General features: G+C 51.4%; 1 protein-coding gene across 1 annotated transcript in view; it reads right to left on the minus strand.

Moving 5' to 3' along the window:
* The window catches only part of Shb (SH2 domain containing adaptor protein B), a 107,300-nt gene that overhangs the window by 43,867 nt on the left and 41,710 nt on the right, over positions 1-21,723 (minus strand). The gene's annotated exons all lie outside the window — the stretch shown is intronic.

The following is a 21,723-nucleotide window of genomic DNA, read 5'->3' on the forward strand; positions in this document are numbered from 1 at the left end:
AGCTGTCCGGTGGAAGCGACCTGGTGAGACCTGGCAAGAGCTCTGCCTAGCCTTCCTCATGAAGGAAGAATCAATTCCTCCTGGGACTGACAGACAAGGCCAGCCTTCTGGACCCAGAGGCTGCTGGCCCAGGACCAGCTGGGCCCTCTGCTTGCCAGTCCTTTGGAGCTGAGATTCCTCTTAGGAGAGGGAAGAGGGTTAAGAAAATGATCTTTCTCACTTTGGAGTCAGTCCCTCAGTCTGGTTTCTTAGGGTACCCTGGAGACTCACATCGAACTTCCTGTTCTAGGACCGTGGCTCCAGCCCAGAAGACCACCAGCCTACCCAGTCAGGATACTCACCTAACTCAAGAATGATGGCCGGCCAAAGTCCAAGCCAAACTTAGCAAAGTAACAGGCTGAAGAGAGTCCCTTGTTCTACCAACGTTCCTCAGCTCAGAACACCCTCTGCACGGCTGGGCTCTTACAGCCACCACCCGCAGAATGGCAGGCAAAGCCACCATGGGCATTTAGTGGGTGAGGTCAGCTCCTCTGAGGGAGGGGTTTTACTGTTCCCTCCCTCGGCTCTGAGGGACAGAGTCACAGCACAACAGACCCAGTAATGGAGAAGGAATCAGAAGGAGGACTGGAGAGCCGGTGACCTCAAAGCTTCCATTGCCCAGGTTGATTTCCAGGGGGCCGGGCCCCCTTCCACCAACAGCTCACACAGACCACTCCATGCACAGCCATCCTAAGAACTATGTGAGGAAAAGCACTCGGCAGAAATGAAGCAGAAGAGACCAAATGGGGGTCCCACCTTGGGGTCCTGAAAAGGGGTCCTGCAGAGACCTAACACTGAGAAGTATCATCCATTTCTGGACCCCAAAGCAAAAACCCTAGGAGACAGCAAGCAGGACAGCCTCCCCCACACTGCCCCCCACCATACTTTGATTCACTGCTTAGATTGATCCTGCCTGAAATGACCTGACCCTGGGGCCAAGTGCAAATCTCTGCTTAGTTTTGGACATGGAGAAGTGAACCCTGTGTGCAACAGACAGTGAGGGACTCAAAGATGAATCTGACAAAGGCAGTGGAGTCTCTGCTCCACCCACAGGGGGTCTTGAGACTGCTAATACCTAGAATACAGAAGCTCAGATCCTACCCCTACCCCTTCTGCTTCTGAGGGCTGGGTTCAAGTCTAACCCATCTTAAGACACCCCTGAGATTCCTAACTCAGAAATTCTGCTCTGCAGATGCTCCAAAATTATAAGCTGACAGAACAACATAAGCAAACAAGTCTGCTACAAATTCAGAATTTAGCATAGAGAAAAGATATTTTTCTGATACTTGTCTAGAAATGAAATAGGAGTAACAGACTGCTGGAGGGAACATAAACAGAAGACGGCCTTCTCAGAGGTAAGCTTGGCAGATTTAACAAGTCCTCAACACCACATGGCCTGGAGTTTATTTCTAAAAATACCTACACCCATAGGCAGAAATAAATGGACTCGGATGCTCACCGTGGACAGAACGACAAAAGGCACTGAGCTCCAGTCACCTGATAGAGTCATCTACAGGAGCTAATGACCCCAGACAACGTCTGTGACCAGCCAGCATGTCTGTAGAAAAGAGTATGTTTGCACATGTGAATATGTATAGATGCCTGTGGTAAAGCAAGTGAGGAAGAGCCAAAAGAATGTGTGAGATGGTTCAGCAAAGGAGGATTGCCTCCAAGATTGACAAGCAGGGTTTGAGTCCCAGAACCCAGGAAGTAGGAGAGAATCTCCTGCAGATCGTCCGTCCTCTGACCTGCACTGACCTGCAAATGTGCACACACAGGCTCACACTCACAACAATATACAGATACGCACATGCATACGCACAAAGTCATGCACCAAACACACATACACAAATAATTTCTAAAAATAAAAGGAACAAATCTTACTTTAAGAGAAGCCACAGATCTAGCCGGGTGATGGTGGCGCACGCCTGTAATCCCAGCACTCTGGGAGGCAGAGGCAGGCGGATTTCTGAGTTCGAGGCCAGCCTGGTCCACAGAGTGAGTTCCAGGACAGCCAGGGCTATACTGAGAAACCCTGTCTCGAGAAAAAAAAAAAACAAAAAAAAAAAACAACAACAAATCCAGAGAGAGAGAGAGAGAGAGAGAGAGAGAGAGAGAGAGAGAGAGACCACAGATCACTACTGAACTGGGGGACTGACAAAGAGTGTTCACTATGCAAGTGTAAGGACTTGGTCGGAGCCCGCAGCACCCATGTGAAAACTGTGCGTGGAACCCTGGCATTGGGGGCAGAGGGAGATGGGTCCGAGCTTGTTGATGTCCCTCCCCGTCTCCAGGCTGAGTTTCAGTGACAGACCCTGTCTCCAAGAACAGGTCGAAGACACTCAGTACCCTCCTCTGCCCTCTTCCTATCACAAAGGCGCATACACCATGCACAAAAAGAATATATAATCACTAGCTCTCCTTGTCCCAGAAAAAGGACATTTTCGCTCTATGCTTGAACACTGATTTTATTTATTTTTACATTGGGTACACACCATTCTTCGGCTCACCCTTCTCAAGGTCTGGGTCTCACTCTTAGTCCAACTGACTTAGAATGTGCAATACTCCCGCCTCAACTTCTTGATGCGGGAGTCTTCATTTTCAGTCCTGCAAACACCTGTTCCTATCACTGATACAGGTACCATTAGTTTTACCTTAGCCCCAGGGAAGATGGGGAAACTGGGGCCAAGACAGGAAAAGATGCCTGAGATTATATGTGGGAGCAGGAACTTCTCAAATCTGCTTTCTTCAGAGTATTGTGGAATCCCTCGTCATCAGCCATATTCTGCCGGGACAGTCTTTGGCATACAGCTTCTGAATTAGTTCTAAGCAGTTCCTATTTCATGTGTTTACACATTCAAAGCCTGAGATACAAACCCTGAAGTAAATTTGTCTTTACTTACATTTTAGTTATTTTATGTGTATGGATATATTGCCTAATTGTGTATCTGTGCACCATGTGAGTGTAGTCCCTAGAGGTGGCAGAAAATGGCATTAGATCCCCTGGAACTTACAGCTATCTGCCGTTGAGAGTTGCTATGTGGGTGTTGGGAATCAAACCTGGGTCCTCTGGAAGAGCAGCAAGTTCTCTTAACCCTGGTGTATTTTCGTAGACAGCTCTGGCTACTATCTGGGCTGGCTATCTGGCCAATGCACTCCAGGAGCCCACCTATCCATCTCCACTTTCCTCACTTCAGCACTGTTCCAGACAAATACCACCATATCTGCTTACCCGAGTGAAAGGAATTCTAACTCAGGTCCTTATGATCGAGTGGTAGTCATCCCCCTGCCCCTGTACTTTATTTCATAGTCCAGCCAGCCGACATGATGGCTCACTTTACCTGTCACCTTGACATATCAGAAATGCCTGGAAGAAAGATTTCAATGAGGGGTTGTCTGCACTGGGTTTGTATGTAGGGAACTGTTTCAATTAAGTTAATCGATGTGGGAAGTCCCAGCCTACTGTTGGCGGACCCATTCCTTAGGCGGGGTTTCCTGCACTGTGAGTGTGGAGAAATTACTGAACAAGCCAATAAGTACGCATGTGTTCATCTCTCTTTCTGTTCTTTATAGTAAATATAATACAATTAGCTGTTTCAAATTGTTAAGTTGCCTGGTGTGCCCAGGATGGACTATAACCTGGAATTAGGCCAAAATAAACATTTTCTACCAAAACTGTTTTTTAACCAGGGCATTTTATTACAGCAACAGAAACTACAGCACTCTAAGCCTCGGCATCCCCAGTGCTGGGGTGACAGCATGTGCCACCACGCCCAGCTCCACAACACAGACACACTAAATGATACAACATAATTAAGTCATCAACTGTGATCTGATGGCAGGTGTCACTGTGGAATGCCTCTGGCCAGAATCAAATGTCGCGAGCACTGTAGATAGAATCAGCGCCCAGAAGCATCGTCGATGCACACATGCACACACAGGCTCACAGTCTCTACGCTCTCCAGCAGCCACTCTATGCATTTTTCATCAGGTATGTCAGTTAGTGTGAGTGTTGCAGACCACCAGAGACGGGTGAGTGGCGGCTGGAGTGACGAGACAAGGAGTGTGTGCCACACCAGGTGCGCAAGTGCAGCAGCCACTGCCTCTTCCTTTCTTCTGGAGTTGATCAAGCTTAGGGCTTGCCTCATGGATTGAGCCGCGAGATTTAGTGAATAAGAACGAAGGGTGGGATGAGGAGGAATGCCTGTGTGTGTGTGTGTGTGTGTGTGTGTGTGTGTGTGTGCTTACGCTAAATTAGAAGAAAAGGAAAGTCAGGAAGAAAAACAAGCTATGCTAAAAATAAGGCAGCTCCAGCACCATTGCCAGACAGAAAACATACGCTCAGCTTGGGGAGGGGGCGGATTGGGATAGAACACAGAATAGGAAGTTCCCACCTAAAAATAACTGGGTGGCTGGATGTGGACTCAACACTGAGAAACAAGGCATTTGAGCTGTGAGCCCGCGGTGGAAGTCATGTTATAAAAGGGAGCGAGTATACTCTGGAAGCTCAGGTTCTCTTCCAGTGTCCTGATTTGAGAGAACTGGGGTCAACTCTCAGTTCCGATCCCAACTCTTACAGGAACCTCACAGCACGAAGGCTTGTCTAAGGCTGAGGACTAGTAGGCGAGAGATGGACTGAAGGAGGCAGGAATGCAGGCAGGAGGTCGGGACCTGGCCAGCTCTGCAGCAGACTGCAAACAGCCTGTCCCCTCTGGCAGTTTCCTTATCTTCACAGTGACCAAACCCAGTGGCCTGCTAACCTGGTGGCCTGCTAACCTGGTGGCTCACTCAGAAACTGAATGATCCTTTTATAAACTGTTCCCTTTGCGTCTGTGGTTGTATGTGACTGTAACAGCACTATAACACAAGCAAGCAGAGGGCACACTGGGCACATGGGATGTCCTCTTGGTCAGCTCACTTCCAGCTGGTGACCATGGCGAGCGCCCTCCAACTTCTCTGGGCTTCCAGAAGCTCACAGGTAGATGACATCAGCAGGCCTTGGCGAATAAGAAATAAGGTACGAGAGGCAGGGAGGCATTATTGTCCTCTGATCCTGCGTCCTCACTGGGTACACACTGCTGTGGGGATCTAACCCCAGGATGGCCCTCTGTTCCATCTCGCTGCTCACCCAGCCTCCAACCTTGCTCATGACAGAGCAGACTCAAGTACAATTCAAACAACTAAGTTCTTTCAGCTACAGACTATGAAGGCCACTCTACACATCTGTGGGTACACTCTGGAGCTGGATTCAATCCCTGGCTCTGCAACATACCAGCTCCAGACTCGAGGGGCCTGCCCCAGCAGAGTCCTGTAGGCTTAGTTGTGGAGTGGAGAGAAAATTAATATCGACTTCATGGGGCTGTTATAAAATAAAACCAGACAAAGGATATAAAAGAGGCTTGTAAACCATAAAACTCCGTGCAGATGTTACACATTAGGGAGGGACAGACACACCGGGGCAGAGCCCTGCAACCTCGTTCCTAACTGACATCTGGTGCACATGACTCACAGTCCACAGGAGAAGGTATGCCGTTTTATACAGGACAGAGCTTTTCTGATGTCATCAACTTCACCCCACTATTCGCTTTATTCCGTATCTGCCTCCCCCCAAAAGGCGATTCTACCTGATCCTACCAAAGTGTCAGAAGTCACAACCTGCTTCCCCAGGTTCAAAAGTTTGACAGTTCTGCACCAAAGCAGCCCCTGAGCCCTCCCTCGCGAAAGGAGTCCCTTGGTGTTGCGTCTCCAACCTGCTGTCTGGAGCTAAGCCTCTCTTCCTCAGCGCTTCGTTAACTACATCATCTGCTGTTTGGCATGCTTCCTTGAGCTGGGAACTACAACCACGATGTGCTATGGCAGCTGAGTGCCGCTGGCAGACAACGGGCTTCCTCACTGGGGGAGGCTGGGGCTGGCCAGAGCCGGACGGGAGGGCGGCAGCTGTCACGATACAGCTGCCACCTCACGGGACTCCCACAGACTCACACAGGCCACATGACCACAGGCACATCTTCCTCCTGCTGCAGAGACAAAGAGGTGAGGACACCCCACACACCTCTGCCACCAAGAACCTTTAAATCCTTGGGTGCAGAGTGCCTTTTATCATGGATGCCTACTGACACCAGACCGAACAGCTCAACCATCTGCCCCTTGCCCCTGACTCACGAAGCACCTCTGCTTTTCCAAAGCTTACCTCCAGCCCTGTCAGAGAGCTGGCTGGGCACCTGCCAGCCGGCAAAAAGGCAGTGGTCACATCATGTGCCAAGCTTTGAGGAATGACAGAGCCTCGGAGATCTTGCTGGGGAGTCTCCTATCCTCCCTCTACTGGGGGAGGCTCTTGTCTAGTCTGCTTTTATCACAGACAATGTCAAATACATCAATAAAAGAAAGCATCACACGAAAAGCCAGGGAGTCAAGAACAAGGGGGAAGGTATTCAAAACCTCACAAACCCCTGCAAGGGGCCCACAAGACAGGCTGGCTAAACTGGCCAGTGCTGGGCCAAGCCTACACACCCCGCAGGGGTCACTGACACCAGGGCCTTGAGTGTGCTCCACTCTACCTCCAGAAGAAGAGTGCAGGGCAGATTACTCCAAGACCCAAATCTTCATCTCAGGTGGATGTCTTTCAACATTCCATTGGTTCCCATCCAGCAGTTCCATCCAATAGGTCAAACCATTCTGATTGGGGGGGGGGGGAGTTGAGGTGGGGGAGGCGCTTTAATTTGCAACTAGTTCCTCTTCTAGGTTCAGCAGGAAGCTCCTGCTGTTTAAGACAGCCTACCCTCCTGCTGCTTGGAGACCCTAGACAAGTCAGGCAACCTCAAATGGGCCATGTTGTGTGCCCCATGCTAGTTAGTGGCCACAGGTGGGAGCACGGAGAGCAGCCACCTGCCACAGCTGAGGTCCACCTGTCCACAGGACTTGATTGAACCTCTGAACTTCCAGGGGACTGAGCTTCCCTTGATAGCCCAAGGGAAGCTCTCTGAGTTTTGCAGGCTCAGCTGGGCTCATGCTGAAGTATGCTCATGTGGGAAAAGCAATTCTTACAGACAGTGGTCTTGAAGCTTGCCTGATTCATACATGGTGGGTCCCAGACTCCCAAAGCATGCAGAATGCATGATCAGACTACATGGGCCTGTGTAACTTCAAGGGCAGTACTTACATAAAGTGGCATCTGGTTGAAAAGAAACGTGAGGTCAGTAAACACTTGTATGTGGATTTAAAACCCTTCTCTCCAGGACACTGGCTGGCTTCCCCAGCCCTCGAACACTGGACAGACTCAGAGCGACCATCTCAGGGTGGCCACTGGTGGCCGGCTCCAGGTCAGGGCCAGCACTGCCCCGCCCACCAACATGACCTGCCCTCTCAGCTCTTCCTTTTACCCTGTCGGGCTTCCGAGGCTAGCTTAGACGTCACCTCCTCCAAGTGCCATCCCTGACCCTCTTGGGGAGCCAACTGTCCCTTTGGTTCCAGACCCGGCACTGAGTACCGTCCATTCTGGTATCACTTACTCACCCAAGGGTCTAGGGCGTTTGGGGTGCTGGCTTTAAAACCTGCCACGTGGCTGACTGTGGATGCAACTTCTAGGCCTGGACTAGTGCTTTTGGGAGCGGGGGCTCTATGATGGTCATGCCATGTGGCCCAGTGCCACCTGCTATCAGCAGGATTCCAATGGGCTTAGTCAGTCATGCAATCCGGGGAGATGGGTTGGATGAGTTTGGGGGCGGGGTGCAGAAAGGTGAAGGCTCAGCAACTTCAGGCTACCTCAAGGTAAAGCCCAAACTCCCATGAGAGGGAGTAGAAAGTCCCGGTCGCCGGACACCCTGGCCGTCGCATGTCCTCACAAAGCTGTGGCTATGCCACACGGGCTCCTGAGGAGGGTGGCTTACTCCACCTTGGTCTATGACTGATGTTACTCCTATACATCTATTGTTCTTCTTAATACAACTTCCCAGATTCACATGGCCTCCACGCCCCAGCTCGAATGTCAGTTCAGTGCCTCTGAAGGCAATGATAAGTCCTGAGGGCCATCATGATGTCCACTTCTCTGTTACCCAAAAGACCCCTTCCCTTTGACCTGCTCACCTTCTGGGGTTTAACCCAAATTCTGACCACTTAAAAGTCTTTCACGTTCCCTCTTTCCTGGAATGTTGGTTACCATACAACATCCCTGCTGACCTCCATGTCCAGGAAACCAAACCAAGGGCCAAGCTTGCCCACCTCCTCCTATACAGTGGCCTGAGTCTCATTTATAGCAGTCACTGGTTGCCTAGTGCTATATTGCCGCTGAATGATTAACACCCAGTTTTAAGGGCTGTCAACTCCACTCCAAATCCTCTCCGTGGCTTTCAACTGAACAGTCCAACTCCACCCTCCTCAGGCCCCCTGCAGTCCACCCCTCTACCCCAAGGCCAGGCAGCAGGCAGCCAGGGAAGCAGACAGCAGCATCCAACAGCTGAGGACTGAAGGGGGGGGGAGGGTAATGTCCCTTGGGGTCTGAGTCTCACACAGAAATTCTTCTAGGGAATCAGCTTTGGAACAGGACAGAGACAGAGAAGAGCCAGGCTCACAGCACCACTGGGGGCAATGAAGCAGTCATCTGGCTCACGCGCACAGTGGAGGGAGACCGGACTACTCCTGTTGATCAGAGTTTTACTATTCCGAGGTAACCGGAACAGTAGTGACCTGCAGCAGCTGGGCAGCTCTGTGGGAGAGAGCCTGGGAACCAGGGGCCCTGCCGGTCAGACCATGATCCTGATGGCCTGGGGTTTCTCACCACAGCTGGCTCCACCACTGTAAACTCCCTAGAACCGCAGATGCCCCAGAGACTCAGGATATCCCTCGGAGCCAGAGGAATGGTCTCAGCACAGCCTGTTTTCAAACTCAGAAGAGCACATGCTTGGACCATCCCCAAACAGTTTGGAGATGCTTAATTTTTCAGGACAGAAAAAGAGATCACACAGTTCAACTAGTTACTCTGTTAGTAGCAGTACGACAGATTTCACTAGCAAGGTCTGGACTGCTGAGACCAAAGACCCGCATTCCTCATGATTCAGTGAGTGCTAGACCCTGTGCCGTGCTGCTGAAGAGCCCTGAGGGTGGGAGGGTGTCTGCAGGAAGACCTGAGGTCTGTGGATCCATGGGCTCCACAGCAGCAAAAGGCTCCTGAGAAAGTAACGTGATCCAGCTCAGCAGCCCCGGGAAACTCCTCAGAGGACACTGAGAAGGATCTGGAAGCCCAGCTAGCAATGTGTGTCCGGCCTTACTCCCTCCTCAAAATCTCTCCTTAACAACAGTGGTGAGAGACAGCTCAGGGCAGCCCAACTCCAGTGCCTTCACCTTTCACCTCCTCAGAAGCTGTGCGCGGTTACAGTTAAGTACAATTAAGAGCACTTAAGGGATTTTTTAAAAGCAGCTGGGCATGTCACATGACTTAATTCCAACAGTGGGGAACGAGAGGCAGAGGCAGAGAGATCTCTGTGAGTTCCAGGCTAGCCATGGCTAAGTAATGAAGCACAGCCTCAAAGGGGGGAAAATCAATTGTTTTAAAAGCAGGCATGGTTAAACTAGGCCCCATCTGGAAGCAGGCTTCCATAGAAAAATATCTCCTAGGGAAGCAAGTATGTCTCTTGTTCATGCGCTGGTTTCTGAGGTATTGAGGGAAGCTGTTGACTGCAAGCATCACATGTTACATCACATGTTACATCACATGCTACATGTGATCGCAGCCGGCTACCCTGGAGACCAAGAGCCAGCCAAGGAAGAAGGTATCTGGTTTTGGGAGCTGGCGTTTCTGAGCTTGGTAGGATCTACATGTGCCTAGTATATCTACTGCCACTACCACCAGCCCGAGCCTCCTAACACTGATGTACCCTCAGGGTCAGAGATAAGCCATGTACTGTCCAAGTCAGACCAGGAGAAGGGGGAGGGGCTGACACTCCTGTATTCCGCTCTTAATTCAAGCCCCATTCGACTGCAGTCCAGAGACAGGCAAGGTTCTCCGTGTCAGAACCACACCCCTGCCAGGCTCATGCACGGCTGGACCACAGCACTACAACAGGTGGCTTCTACTGCCCTCTCAGCCTATGTCCTTGGGACTCGCTTGGGGAAACATCAAAACAGACACACATGCTCACTTGCAACAGACAGAAAACCAGAAAGGAAGACAAGGAGGACGTCAAGGAGAACTAGGAGAACTATGAAGTTGCTGGCAGACCACAACAGAGCGAGACCCTCTAAACATGGCACCCTGGTCTTAGAACCAGGCATGCACTACCATGTAGATGATGCTTGGCGTCTTTGAGGTACAGGGCCTTAAGGTGGCTTGCTCCTCAATATGGGCAGAGAACCTAGAGTGCCCCTTTGTAATGTGTAGACTCCTCTGATTGAACAATGTTCCTCCACCTACAAAGTCTCTGAGCTCCCTACCTCCAGCACCCAGTCCTCAGCAGCTTGGGGCCCAGGGGCTTTATTTACCACAAGAAAGCCAGAGCTCAGAAAGCTACTCCCCAAACCCAGCCTAGACTACAGAGGCCTTGGTATACAGAGGCCTTGGTATACAGAGGCCTTGGTTACGGCCTGGGCCAGGCTCTAGCCTCTCCCCTAGACTATCTGTTCCTTATGTGACTTCCAGAAAGTCCTTTATTTTCTCTGACCCTCAGGCCCTCACCTTTACAGTGGAGACACCATCCCTAGAGGGATGTGCTCAGCATGGAGGGGCTTCCTGCTACCCTGCCCCTTTCTCTTTGCTGCTCACACTGAGTCAGTGCAGAGGTGCAGCAGTCAGTCGCAGCAGCAAGGAAGCTTGGCTCTGCCCCCTCCCCTGCCCAGGGGAGGGCAGCTCTGAATGGCCCTCTTTATTACAGCAGAACCTCAAGTGAGCACGTGTTTGTATCAGTGCTTACCCTGTCAGGAGAAGTGACTGCCAAGCCCGTCTCCCTGGCACAGCACCGCCGAGTAATTAAAGACGGTAATTACAGCCTTGTGCCTAGTGTCGAAGCCAGGGCTCTTTCCAGACAGACTATGACTCTCCTTTCTGAGTGCACAAGCATGCAGGTTCTAGGGGCTGGGAGCCTGGCCACTCTGTGTTATGGCTTCTGCTCTTTGGACATTCTCAGTAACTCATCCAGGTGGGCTGGGCTGCAGGTTCCTGAACTGGGTCCTTGGCAGTCCTGACTTGTCCACAGGCAGCCCCGAGAGTGGGAAGGTGGCCACTGGCTCTGGAGTTCCTGTTAATGCCATCCCTGGGCCTACACGCTGGGCCCAGCCTGCTGATTCCAGAACTTTACCTGCCCGTGCTTACTGTGGCCTTGCAGAGATGGTAGGGGACGAAGAACAGAAAAAGCCACCTGTCTTCCTGCAAGACAGGAGTGGTGACAAGCAACCTTCCAGCACAGAACCTGACTGAGGGTAAGCTCTTCTCAACTGTCCAACGGGAAGCCACAGGGACTGGTGTGAGACAGCACAGAGACCTAGTCAGGTCCCTTCTCATCTGGACGCACTGGCTTTCAGTTCCTCTCTTAGAAAGGAGACTAGCAAGGCCTGCTGCCCTCAGGGTGGGTCTAAGGACAAATGAGATATGTCTTAAAAGAGTTTAGTAGTCAGGAAAAGGAAAATGATGCCCTCCCTCCCCCAAAAGAACAGGGTGTTGAGCTGTTGGAGGCAATTAGAGAAAGGTCAAGTTGAGAGGGTTCCCCAAATCCACAGACTTCCTGAAACAAGCAGTTTCCCCTCATACCCTTAACCCATGAGAGGAAAGAAATCACTGGATGCAGAATTGGAGGCTAGGTGGGGCTCTGGAGGACCCCACAACACACAAGGACAGAGGTGACAACCTTAAGGGTATCAGTAAAAGACTGAGGTATGTACCGTAGCAGTCATCTGTCATTCACAGGTAACAAGCTCCCAGACACCAGGAGACGTAAGCGGCAGAAGGCGCCTTGAGTTACAATTATCAAATGCACGGGGAGGCCCTGGAACCCCTGGGACCACACCTCCACCTGAGGGGTGAGTAGACACTCCTGCCTTCCGTCTTCGCCTTGAAAGCAGGGACCGGCCAACAAGTGTCCCAGGCTAGTCAGCTCTGGCGTACTTACTCTGTGAGGAAGATCTCCAGAGAAGGTGAACTGCAGCTGCCAGGAACTCAAGCAGCTCAGGTCCAAGTTAGCCGAACAGCACTGTAGCCCAGTGCCAGGCCCCACGACACCTGGGCACTATGCCAAGTCCCCCACAGCAGAGATTACAAGGGCTTTAAAAGTGAGGTTCTGCCCTGAGATATCACATACTTCCTCCAACTGAGCCCAGAGCGTGGGGCTGAGGGCTACAAGGCAGCCAGAAGCTTCCCACAGCACTGGCGGCTCAGTACTATAGTGAGTCTTAATCTAGATGCAAAGGAACTCAGGGAGCAAAGAGGCTGACTCTATTAAAACAGACAAACCTCTCTTAACTTCTGGGCATAAATTATGAGAATAAAAAAATCACAGCACTTGTTTGCTCTGGTGCGACAGCCTGGGGTGTACTGGTGAGGCCCTGGGGATGACAGTGAGGCCTAGGCAACTGTGGTGGGGAGAGAGACACAAGACTGAGGTCCTGTAGCAAAACATGAGGGTATCTGGGGTTGCTTTGCAGGACAGCCCCTCTGGAGACCCTCCAACTCTAGCCAGCATTATCCCTTGCTCTGAGTCCAACATTTCTCATCTGCCACCAGAGCAGTCTACCAGCATCCACCAGGAAGCAGGCTGGATGGCATCAGGCCCTGCAGGCCCCATTCAGATGAGGCAGAAGCCTATGTGGACACTCAGTACAGCTCCAGGTCACTCACCCACTGAGGGCCTGGTTCCCTCCAGGCAGGGGCCCAGGCAGGCTCCATCCTGCAGCCCTGTGCTGCACTTCTGGGACCTGGAGGGTGCACCACAAAACTTCCTCAGCACTCCTGTGATGGACAGGCCACAAGCTGCAGGCATATAGCCCTTCCTCTCTCTTTACTGACACTGGCCCACTCCTAACCCTAACCCTTAACCTAACCCTATCCCTAACCCAACAGCAGACTCTTGGAAGAAGCTCTAGGCTCCTGTCCTCAGCAACCCCCATGCGAGGAAAGGGGGCAGCCCCAGGGGTCCACTCAGGCCCCAGGACCGACCGGACCAACTGTAAGTGTCCCTCAGGTCTCTGCAGCCTCGGTGACTTGCTTCTGCACAACCCCTGGAACTTAACTCCCTGAGGACTGTCTGGGGCTCCAGCAGCCATGGCAGCCTCTACGCCTGGGAGACAAAGGAGGGAAGCTGGGAGGTTAATAACTCAGGGAGCACCTCAGGACAGGAAACAGAGCAGCAGCTGCCATCAGAATCGGAAGACTGATGGAGTCTAGGGGAAGCTGCAGTTTGGCAGGTGGAGGGTTTCAAATAAGCCTAAGCTAGCTGATCCAGGAATGTCGCCCCAAAACTCACGTCCAGAGTGCAAGTCCAAGAGGGAGTACAGCGTGTAGAGTATCTGCATATCTGCTGAGGCAGCAAATTCTCCCCAGACTTCCACTGTGTGGGGATGGGGGATTGCAAATGAGGTCCTTAGAAGATAGGGACCCAGGGAGAACGGGTGGGCTCCCCAAGGGCTGAAACACTAGGGGACTCATAACTAGGGGAATGGGACAGGAAGACATGTGCGTGTGTGCGTGTGCGTGTGTGTGTGTGTGCGCGCGTGCGTGGACGCATACACTTCAGGCCTTGTAGAATAGAGGACCCGGGCTGGAGAGATGGCTCAGAGGTTAAGAGCATTGACTGCTCTTCCGGAGGTCCTGAGTTCAATTCCCAGGAACCACATGGTGGCTCACAACCATCTGTAATGGGATCTGATGCCCTCTTCTGGTATACAGCTACACCAGTGTACTCATAAAAGAAATAAATAAAATCTTTAATTAAAAAAGAAAGAAAGAAAGAAAGAAAGAAAGAAAGAAAGAAAGAAAGAAAGAAAGAAAGAAAGAAAGAAAGAAAGAAAGAAAGAAAGAAAGAAAGAAAGAATAGAGGACCCACCAGAGCCACAGCCAGCATCAGGGAGGCCATGCAAGTGGACACTAGCGGAGGGTGAGGAGGCAGGAGACCACGAGGCCTCCTTCCTCCATCCATGGGATCGTCTGTTTTCCCATCATTCCACGACATCCCACCTAAACTAGCAGGTTTTGACACTTGTCACAGGAAAGCCCAATCAGCCTCTCAAACCCTGGTGCTGCCAGTCTGCCAAGGAAATGGGGTGTGGGGTGTGGGGTGTGGGAAACGGTTCAAGGTTAAAGTGTTAAGCTGCGTTAAGCACGAGGGGTAAAGTTCAGGTCCCCAGGACCCCCGAAAATGCTGAGTGGGCGTGGTACCTGGCCTGTAATTTCAGCCTCAGAAGGGGGAGGTGGTTATTTCACAGAGAAAGCTGGCTAGTCAAAAATGGCCACACTGAGTCTTGCCAGAACAGTGGCCCTCTGCGTCTGACTGAGACCCTGCCTCGCTGAATAAAGCGTGAAGACTGAGGACAGCATCCATCGCCGGCCTCTGCATGCCTTCATGTATGTGCGTGAGCACATGGGAATGGGAAGGGGTAGGTCGGTGACATTTAAGTGCCATTAAAACCTGTCGTGGGGCGGGGAGCGGTGACTCAGCAGACAAAGCTCTGGCTAGTCAAGGGCTGTCAACTTGAGTTCAATCCCCAGACCCCACATAGAAGTGGAAGGCGAGAACCGATGCCAAGATGTCCTCTGACCTCTGTGTGTGTAGCACACACTTGCCCACCTGACACACTTTATAGTGCCATACACATATATTTCAAACAAACAACACACACACACACACACACACACACACACACCATTTGCAATGCAACTGGGCGGTGGGGAGACTCCTTAGCATCCAAATCCCTGAGGGTGACAAGTAGTCAGAGGAAAAAAAGAAGCATCATACGTTTGTGTCCATGCCCAGGATGCCTGCCTCAGGAAGAACCAGAGGCAGTGTGAAACATACCGAGGAGGAAAGCCAGAGGCAGAGGCACCTGCAGTGCCAGAATATCAAACAGCCGAACTTACTGCCCTCTGTACCCATCCTCCACAAGCATCACAGACAAAGGGGCCCTCCGTGAAAGGGGCCTGGGGAGGCAGAGTCCCATGACCCCGTCTGTAAGATGGAAATAATCCTCCCAGCTTCCTCCCAGAGGCCTAGGGAGGTTCTTGGCTAAATCTATAAAATGCACCCTTTAAATACAAAACTGTCACCTCTTAAGTTTTCAGAAAGACCACCTGAGCCCTTACTTTGAAGGTGTGGGGGGCCATAACTAGTTAAAATAGGGGTCAGAGCAGGCACTGACCCCTTCCCAGCCTTCAGGGGGGCAGAGGCAGACAGTGGTGTTCTTGGTGAGCCCTGTGGGCCATCCTCTCTCTCTGTTGGCCTAGGCTTCTGGGGTGCTGTGGGACCTGCCCTGAACTGACCCCAGCTCCTTCTCTTTAATATAGCAACATAATCTGGGGTGTCTCTAGCCCCAGTGTCCTGCCAGGAGCCTCCCTCACTCCCTCCCTCCTCCATAGCCAGGATATCCCTAATGGGTAACTGACAGTTCTTAGGCCCCCACTGAGGTAATCAGGCTCCTCCTGCCCCTTAGCCGCTGTGCTGCCATGACTAGCAGGCTCTCCCAAGCCATCCTCCAACAGCATCTGCACAGCCACTGCCAGGCTCCTGCCTCAACTCTCTGACCTAGATAAACTGACTGTCCTGACCACAGAGCCACAGAACCAGTCTGCCAGCCACCACTCTAACCCGTCCCATACCCAGGCAGACACATGATGCTAGACAACTTCCGAAACATGTCTCGCCTTTGCAGGGAGTGCCCAGGAGAGCAGGAACTGGGTTGCAATGGGCCTGCGTTCCTGAGCCTATCTGGGAACAGGAGTCTCCACTCTGCTCGATAAAGACGGACCCTAAGTATCAGGCCTCAGGAGCCATGCCAGGTGACAGTGGCCTTCCTTGGTCCCGACCTGACTCGAGGCCCCACAAGTACAGGAGCTCTGCTCACCAGTAAGCCCTAGGACTCAGAACAGAGGCAGCACACAGCCGTACTGATGCCTGTGGTTAAGGACAAGCAAGGCTTTACCAAATGGGGAAAGTTTCTGTTTCATGTCCTGCTTATTCTCCACACAGACTTGCATCGCTCGTTGATGCAGTGACTATGGGCAGAATCAGGGTGAGAAATGAAGGTGGGCTCAGAGCAGCCCCAGCCTCCTCCACCGAGGAGCTTTCAGCTCAGGGAGGGAGCAAGGGGGAGGTATAATCAGACCTTCTGCACCGTCTGCCAGAGACACAGACCAAAGGCCAGGATGCACCAAGGGATTCTGCTCTCCTCCCATCTAGACGGTGAAGCCACCCCTAGCCCCCCACTTAGCTAGGTCTGAAACTCAGACTTAGCAGACCTGGCAAGATAGGTCTCACAGTGCTGCGCAGCACCCGGCATTTTGTACACCAGCCCTGGGTCTCTTAGGTTAAGTTAGCACATTCACTCATTCAACCAATGGACAAGCATCTACTTCAAGTCATACGCTGTGTTTGTACAGAGGCCCCTGCAGGGAACACAGGGAACATGTAGGTAAAAAGTCAGAGAAGGCTCCATAATGCTAAGTGTTGAGACAAGCCCAAGCACAGAAAAAGATGGGTGACTATCAGACAAGAAGCCGCCCCTGCTGACCACGGCTTCCCCCAGCACCACTCTGTGGGGGCCATCATCACCCACCCCTGGGCCTGCCAAGACTACATTATCTCTCCAATGTCAGTTTTGGCCTGTTTTATACTAAAGACAATCATGTGTTTGCAGGCACAGATACTGCTCACAGAAAGATAGGATCTTGCTATATAACCCAGGCTGGGCTCAAACCTGTGATTCTTTTGTCTAGACCTCCAGATGTTAGGGTTATAAGCATACACATCTGGCTCTGCTCTGGTTTTGTTGCATCTGTCCTGAAAAACCTGGATGCCCTCAGAGTCAGGGGTTTCAGAGGAGAGGCAGATGTGGGTGGGAACAAACAACTCTGGAGGGCCCCATCACCATGGCAACTTAGGTTCCCACCTCTCTACCCACCCTGGCTGTAGCTGGGTGGGTAAGTAGTACAAGCTGGGTGTGTAAGCTCACTCTTTCTCAAGACCAGGGAAGTCACTGCTGACTAATACAGAATCTATTTACACTTGATTATCTCCTTCCTGCCCAGTAGGTAAGTTATTCCAGTAAACCAAGGACCTACCAGGGAACTCTGCAGCGTCCCTGATAGAGTCCTCTTGCCTGCCAGATGGGAGGAGGCCAGGACAGGCTTCAAAACATTTCCACACAAGGCCCAGGAGCTCTGGGTTACAGGGCTCTGTTCCGATGCTTGTTACAGTGTGACCTTGGCCCGTGCCTGCCCATCTGGGCCTCAGGCAGAAAGAATGCTAAGCCAAAAGGACCGCTCTTCATCCTGTCACTACCGAGGGAACATGGTGACCACCAGGGCAGGCTAAAGCATGAACCCACCTGGGGAACACGGGAGACAGACGCATAGGAGGGACATTTTGGGGAGCTAAGCTATACAGGGCAGAGTGGGTGAGAATGAGAGGCAAATGCAAGGATACGCTGGGAGCATTGACCCTGTGCTCGCTCTCCAGAAAGCAGGGCAGTTGCCCAAGATGTCAATGAACGCAGAGACAGGAATCTCAGGCAAGGCCTAGGGCCCTTTTCTCAGAAATATTTATTGGACTCTAGACTAGAAGCAGAAAACAGAATAGCAGGGCCAGAGAGTACTCTGTCTGCCACCCACTGAGAGACTCAGGGGTGTTGCACAGGACTCTTAGGGGGCTGTCCCTAGAGATGACTCTGGAAACAGTACCCTAAAGATTTAGTTGCCTCATTTGGATTTAAAGCCAGATCTGTTGCCTCATTTGGATCCTTCTCACACCTGGCCATAAAAAGCAGAATCTAGTTTTACAGATGAGGGTTGGGGAAGCAACTTGTCCAGGGCAGCCCAGCAAACCAGGGATGGAGCCAAGGCCAGAAGCCCCTCGTTCCCTCCTTCCTCAGTTAGACTACTGTTTTCAATACATTTGCTACTGTTTTGGGAAAGTAAACTGTCACCGGAGCCACAGAGACCTCTGGACAGCACAACTACCAGGTAGAGAGTTTCAAAGGGAAGAAGGCGAGAGCAATGAAGTCAGCGGCACCAGCGCAGCGGGCTGTGGAAGGAAGGACCTCCCTTAATCTCTCTTACTACGCTATAAAGCTGATTTAGTGACAACAGGCTAAGGAGATTTTAATGTGTAATTGCTTGCATATTAAAAAGTATGTGAAAACGCTTCCAATTAACACCGAGATGAGTCATCTCATGAGCTGACACTGAGTGCTTCTGTCAAGGAATCTGAAGGCACAGGTTAGAAACACCAGAAACCAGGTGCTCTTCACATGGGTTTTAGAAACCTAGCCTGTCTTCAGTGACTCAGTGCCAGCAGCCGCCACATTGTCACCAGCTGCCAAACTCTCCATCACGGCCACTGTCTCCCTCTTCTGCCTCTCTTGTGCACATGCTCTCTGTCTCTGTCTGTCTGTCTGTCTCCCTCTCTCTCCCTCTCTGTCATTTCTTGGTCCCTAGGGTATAAACAAGAAACGCCGAGAGGGGCCCAGGCCACGGTGGCCTTCTCGTGCGTTCTCAGACCCTCTGGGAAGAGCTGTGAGCTGAGGCTCTAAGTCAGCAGCTGTCTGCAAACACTCTAGGACTTCAGGGCAGGATCCTGGATCTGCTGCTTCCTTCACAGGCCCAAGTTCTCTGCGAAGGGAGAGAACCTTATCTCCCCCAAGAGTGAGGGAGCGCAGTAAGTCCTGTGAACTGCCACCCATCTCAAGTCCTCCCTCCCGCCAGCAGGCCCCCATTAGGGCTCCCCTATACCTAACCTACACTGAGCTACAGTTCGGTCCTTTGGCACTCTTTATCTTTAAAAATTTTATTTTTGTTATTTTTATTAGGTAAGTACGCATGTATAGGGGACAAGGGACATAATGCATGTGAGTGCGTGTGTCCACAGAAACCAGAAGCGGATATCAAGTCCCCTGGAGCTGCAGTTACAGACACTTGGGAGCCAGGAGCTTCAGCCTGGTGGCACCTGCCTGTATTCCTCCATACTCAGAAAACTGAAATCTATCTGAGTTGCACGGGGAGTTCAAAGCCAGCCTGGGCAACTTAGCAAGAACACCATAAAGTAAAAAGTGATAGGAACATAATCTGTTCCTAGGCTCAGTGCCCAGCACTGGGGCAAAAAACAAAGCAACAAAGTACCTGGGCTCTGAAGCTGTCTGACCATCGGCCCAATAGGAGATCCGGTCTAAGAACATCAAAAATGCAGGAAGGGAACCCAGAAATATTCTAGTCTTTCTTTTTCAAACTGAGGCCCCAGACCTCAGGTCATCTGAGCCATTCAGACATCTGAAATGTATCAACCCTTCACACTGTCTCCCATGTTCCATGGAGCATGGGGCAGACTTGCGATTCATCAATTACCTTTCCATTTAATCAAGAGCTTAAAAATAAGTCTCAAGCTGGGCAGTGGTGGCTCACGCCTGTAATCCCAGCACTTGGGAGGCAGAGGCAGGCGGATTTCTGAGTTTGAGGCCAGCCTGGTCTACAGAGTGAGTTCCAGGACAGCCAGGGCTACACAGAGAAACCCTGTCTCAAAAAAAAAAAAAAAAAAAAAAAAGTCTCAAAAGGATTAACTTGGTTTTGTTTTTCTAGCTCCAATTTCCCAATTCAAAGGCATTGGACTGGTCTCTGGCTCACTAGCCCAGTCTTCTGTTTTGTGGAACCAGGAAATGTAGTGGGCTAGGGTTCTCGCCACTGAGCTGCATCCTCTGACTCAAGGTAAAGTTTTAAAGGACGCAGTTCTGAATTGGCTTGGGTAGGGTGTAAACAAGGCTCAGACATCTAGAAGGCACTGGAACACAGAGCCCGTGGGGTTGAGCACCTATCTTGGGTCCAGACAGGTTCCTGGAGGTGACATAATGTGTTGAGCTGGGACAGTGAGCTGAGGGAGTCAGAGGAAGCCACAGCGCTCCCTTCTCCACAGGGCTGGGGCCAGTTGTTTACAGGCGCTCCCATCACCTGGAGCTAGGGCTGCAGAGGGGTGAACACCATCAGTGATGCTAGAGTGGGCCGGCACCCAGCCCTGGGAAGAAAGCACTAGCTGGTCCTGACACAGGAAGCTGCCTCACCCAACCAAGCAGCTGGGTTACCTGGGGCATCAGTTCTCCACTGGTGAAAACAGGCCTTCCACATCAACTACTGCAAACGAGGACTAGATACTGGCAACCTCCACTGTGACTGCTATCATCACCGACTGAGGGAAAACCAGGGGCACAGAATGTGTGCAAAGCAGCCTTGCACTGCAACTGCCTGGTTTAAGGCAGGAGACACTAAATCCCAGGGACTGCTGGGTGGCATGTGTCCATTCTGGATCTGCTTGGCTGCAGCCTGGGCCCCTTCCAGGCACCAGACCCCGCCCCAGTGCTAGGTTCTGTACACACAGCACAGAAATTCAAACAGTTCCCCTGGAGGCATCGCTCTCAAGGCTGGGAATGTGGCTAGGTGGAAGCATTTGCCTAGTCTAAGAGCTGATTCCCAGCTCCACAGAAACTGAACGTGATGACTCAAGTTAAGAGTCGGGAGATTGGAAGTTCAAGACCATCCTTATCTACACAGTTCAGGGCCACTCCGGGCTAGAGGCCCAGGGTAAACAGTTAAACTTCCTGGGTTACCCTATTCTGTGGCTGCCTTCAGCGCTGACAAGTTCTGGATCTGTCCACGGCTCTGAGTCCCTTCTTAGAGTGCTGACACTCACAGCTCACCCACCGAGGCCATGGCCACACTATCAATCGCCATGGTGACAGTACACACAAAGTCAAGAGTCACAAGCAGCCCTGGCAAGATCCTCACAACCAGAAACTGCGCCTTTTAACTGCCCATATTCTAAAAAAGGAAAAGATGTGGGTAATGTGAGGAAGAGGAGGGGCGGCAAATACCAGGCACGTTGCAAAGAGGCCAGAGAATCATTTTCTGTGAAAACAAGGTCCCCTCCCCTCTTCTACTGGTTAGCAAGTGGCATGAACCAGTCTATTTCCACTTCTGCACTAGCTGGTAGATGGCTCCAAAAAAGGTTTTCTGCCTACCTCTCTGCATTCAGGAGTTTCTGAGAAAACTCTCCTCTAGCTCTTGGTATCTCTGTTTAGCTCTATGTTTTAATCTAAAAGTTATTTTTTCCAATATTGGGGAAACACAAACCAATAAAATGTGGGGGAGGGGCAAGCAAGGTGACTCCACAGGTCACTCGCCACAGAGCCTAATGACCTGAGCTCAAAACTCAGTGAGTTCAAGACTCACATGGTAAAATAATCGATTGCTTTCAATCTGCCCTCTATTTTCCACATGTATATGTGGCTTATGTTTTTCATTCAGGTTGTGTGTGTGCGCACACACACACACACACACACACACACACACACACACACACACACAGCCATAGCGGGGGAGGTAAAACAGCTCACTGACCCTCAACTATCCCTGTGAACAAGCACACTTCCACAGAGAAGGTGGCAAGATGCCCAGCAGACCCTTCTTGTTGAGTCAGTGTGCTATGGCTGGAGGGTGCTCTGTACCCCTAGAACTAG

The sequence above is a fragment of the Apodemus sylvaticus genome, chromosome 3, assembly GCF_947179515.1.
Source record: "Apodemus sylvaticus chromosome 3, mApoSyl1.1, whole genome shotgun sequence".
Taxonomy (NCBI): domain Eukaryota; kingdom Metazoa; phylum Chordata; class Mammalia; order Rodentia; family Muridae; genus Apodemus; species Apodemus sylvaticus.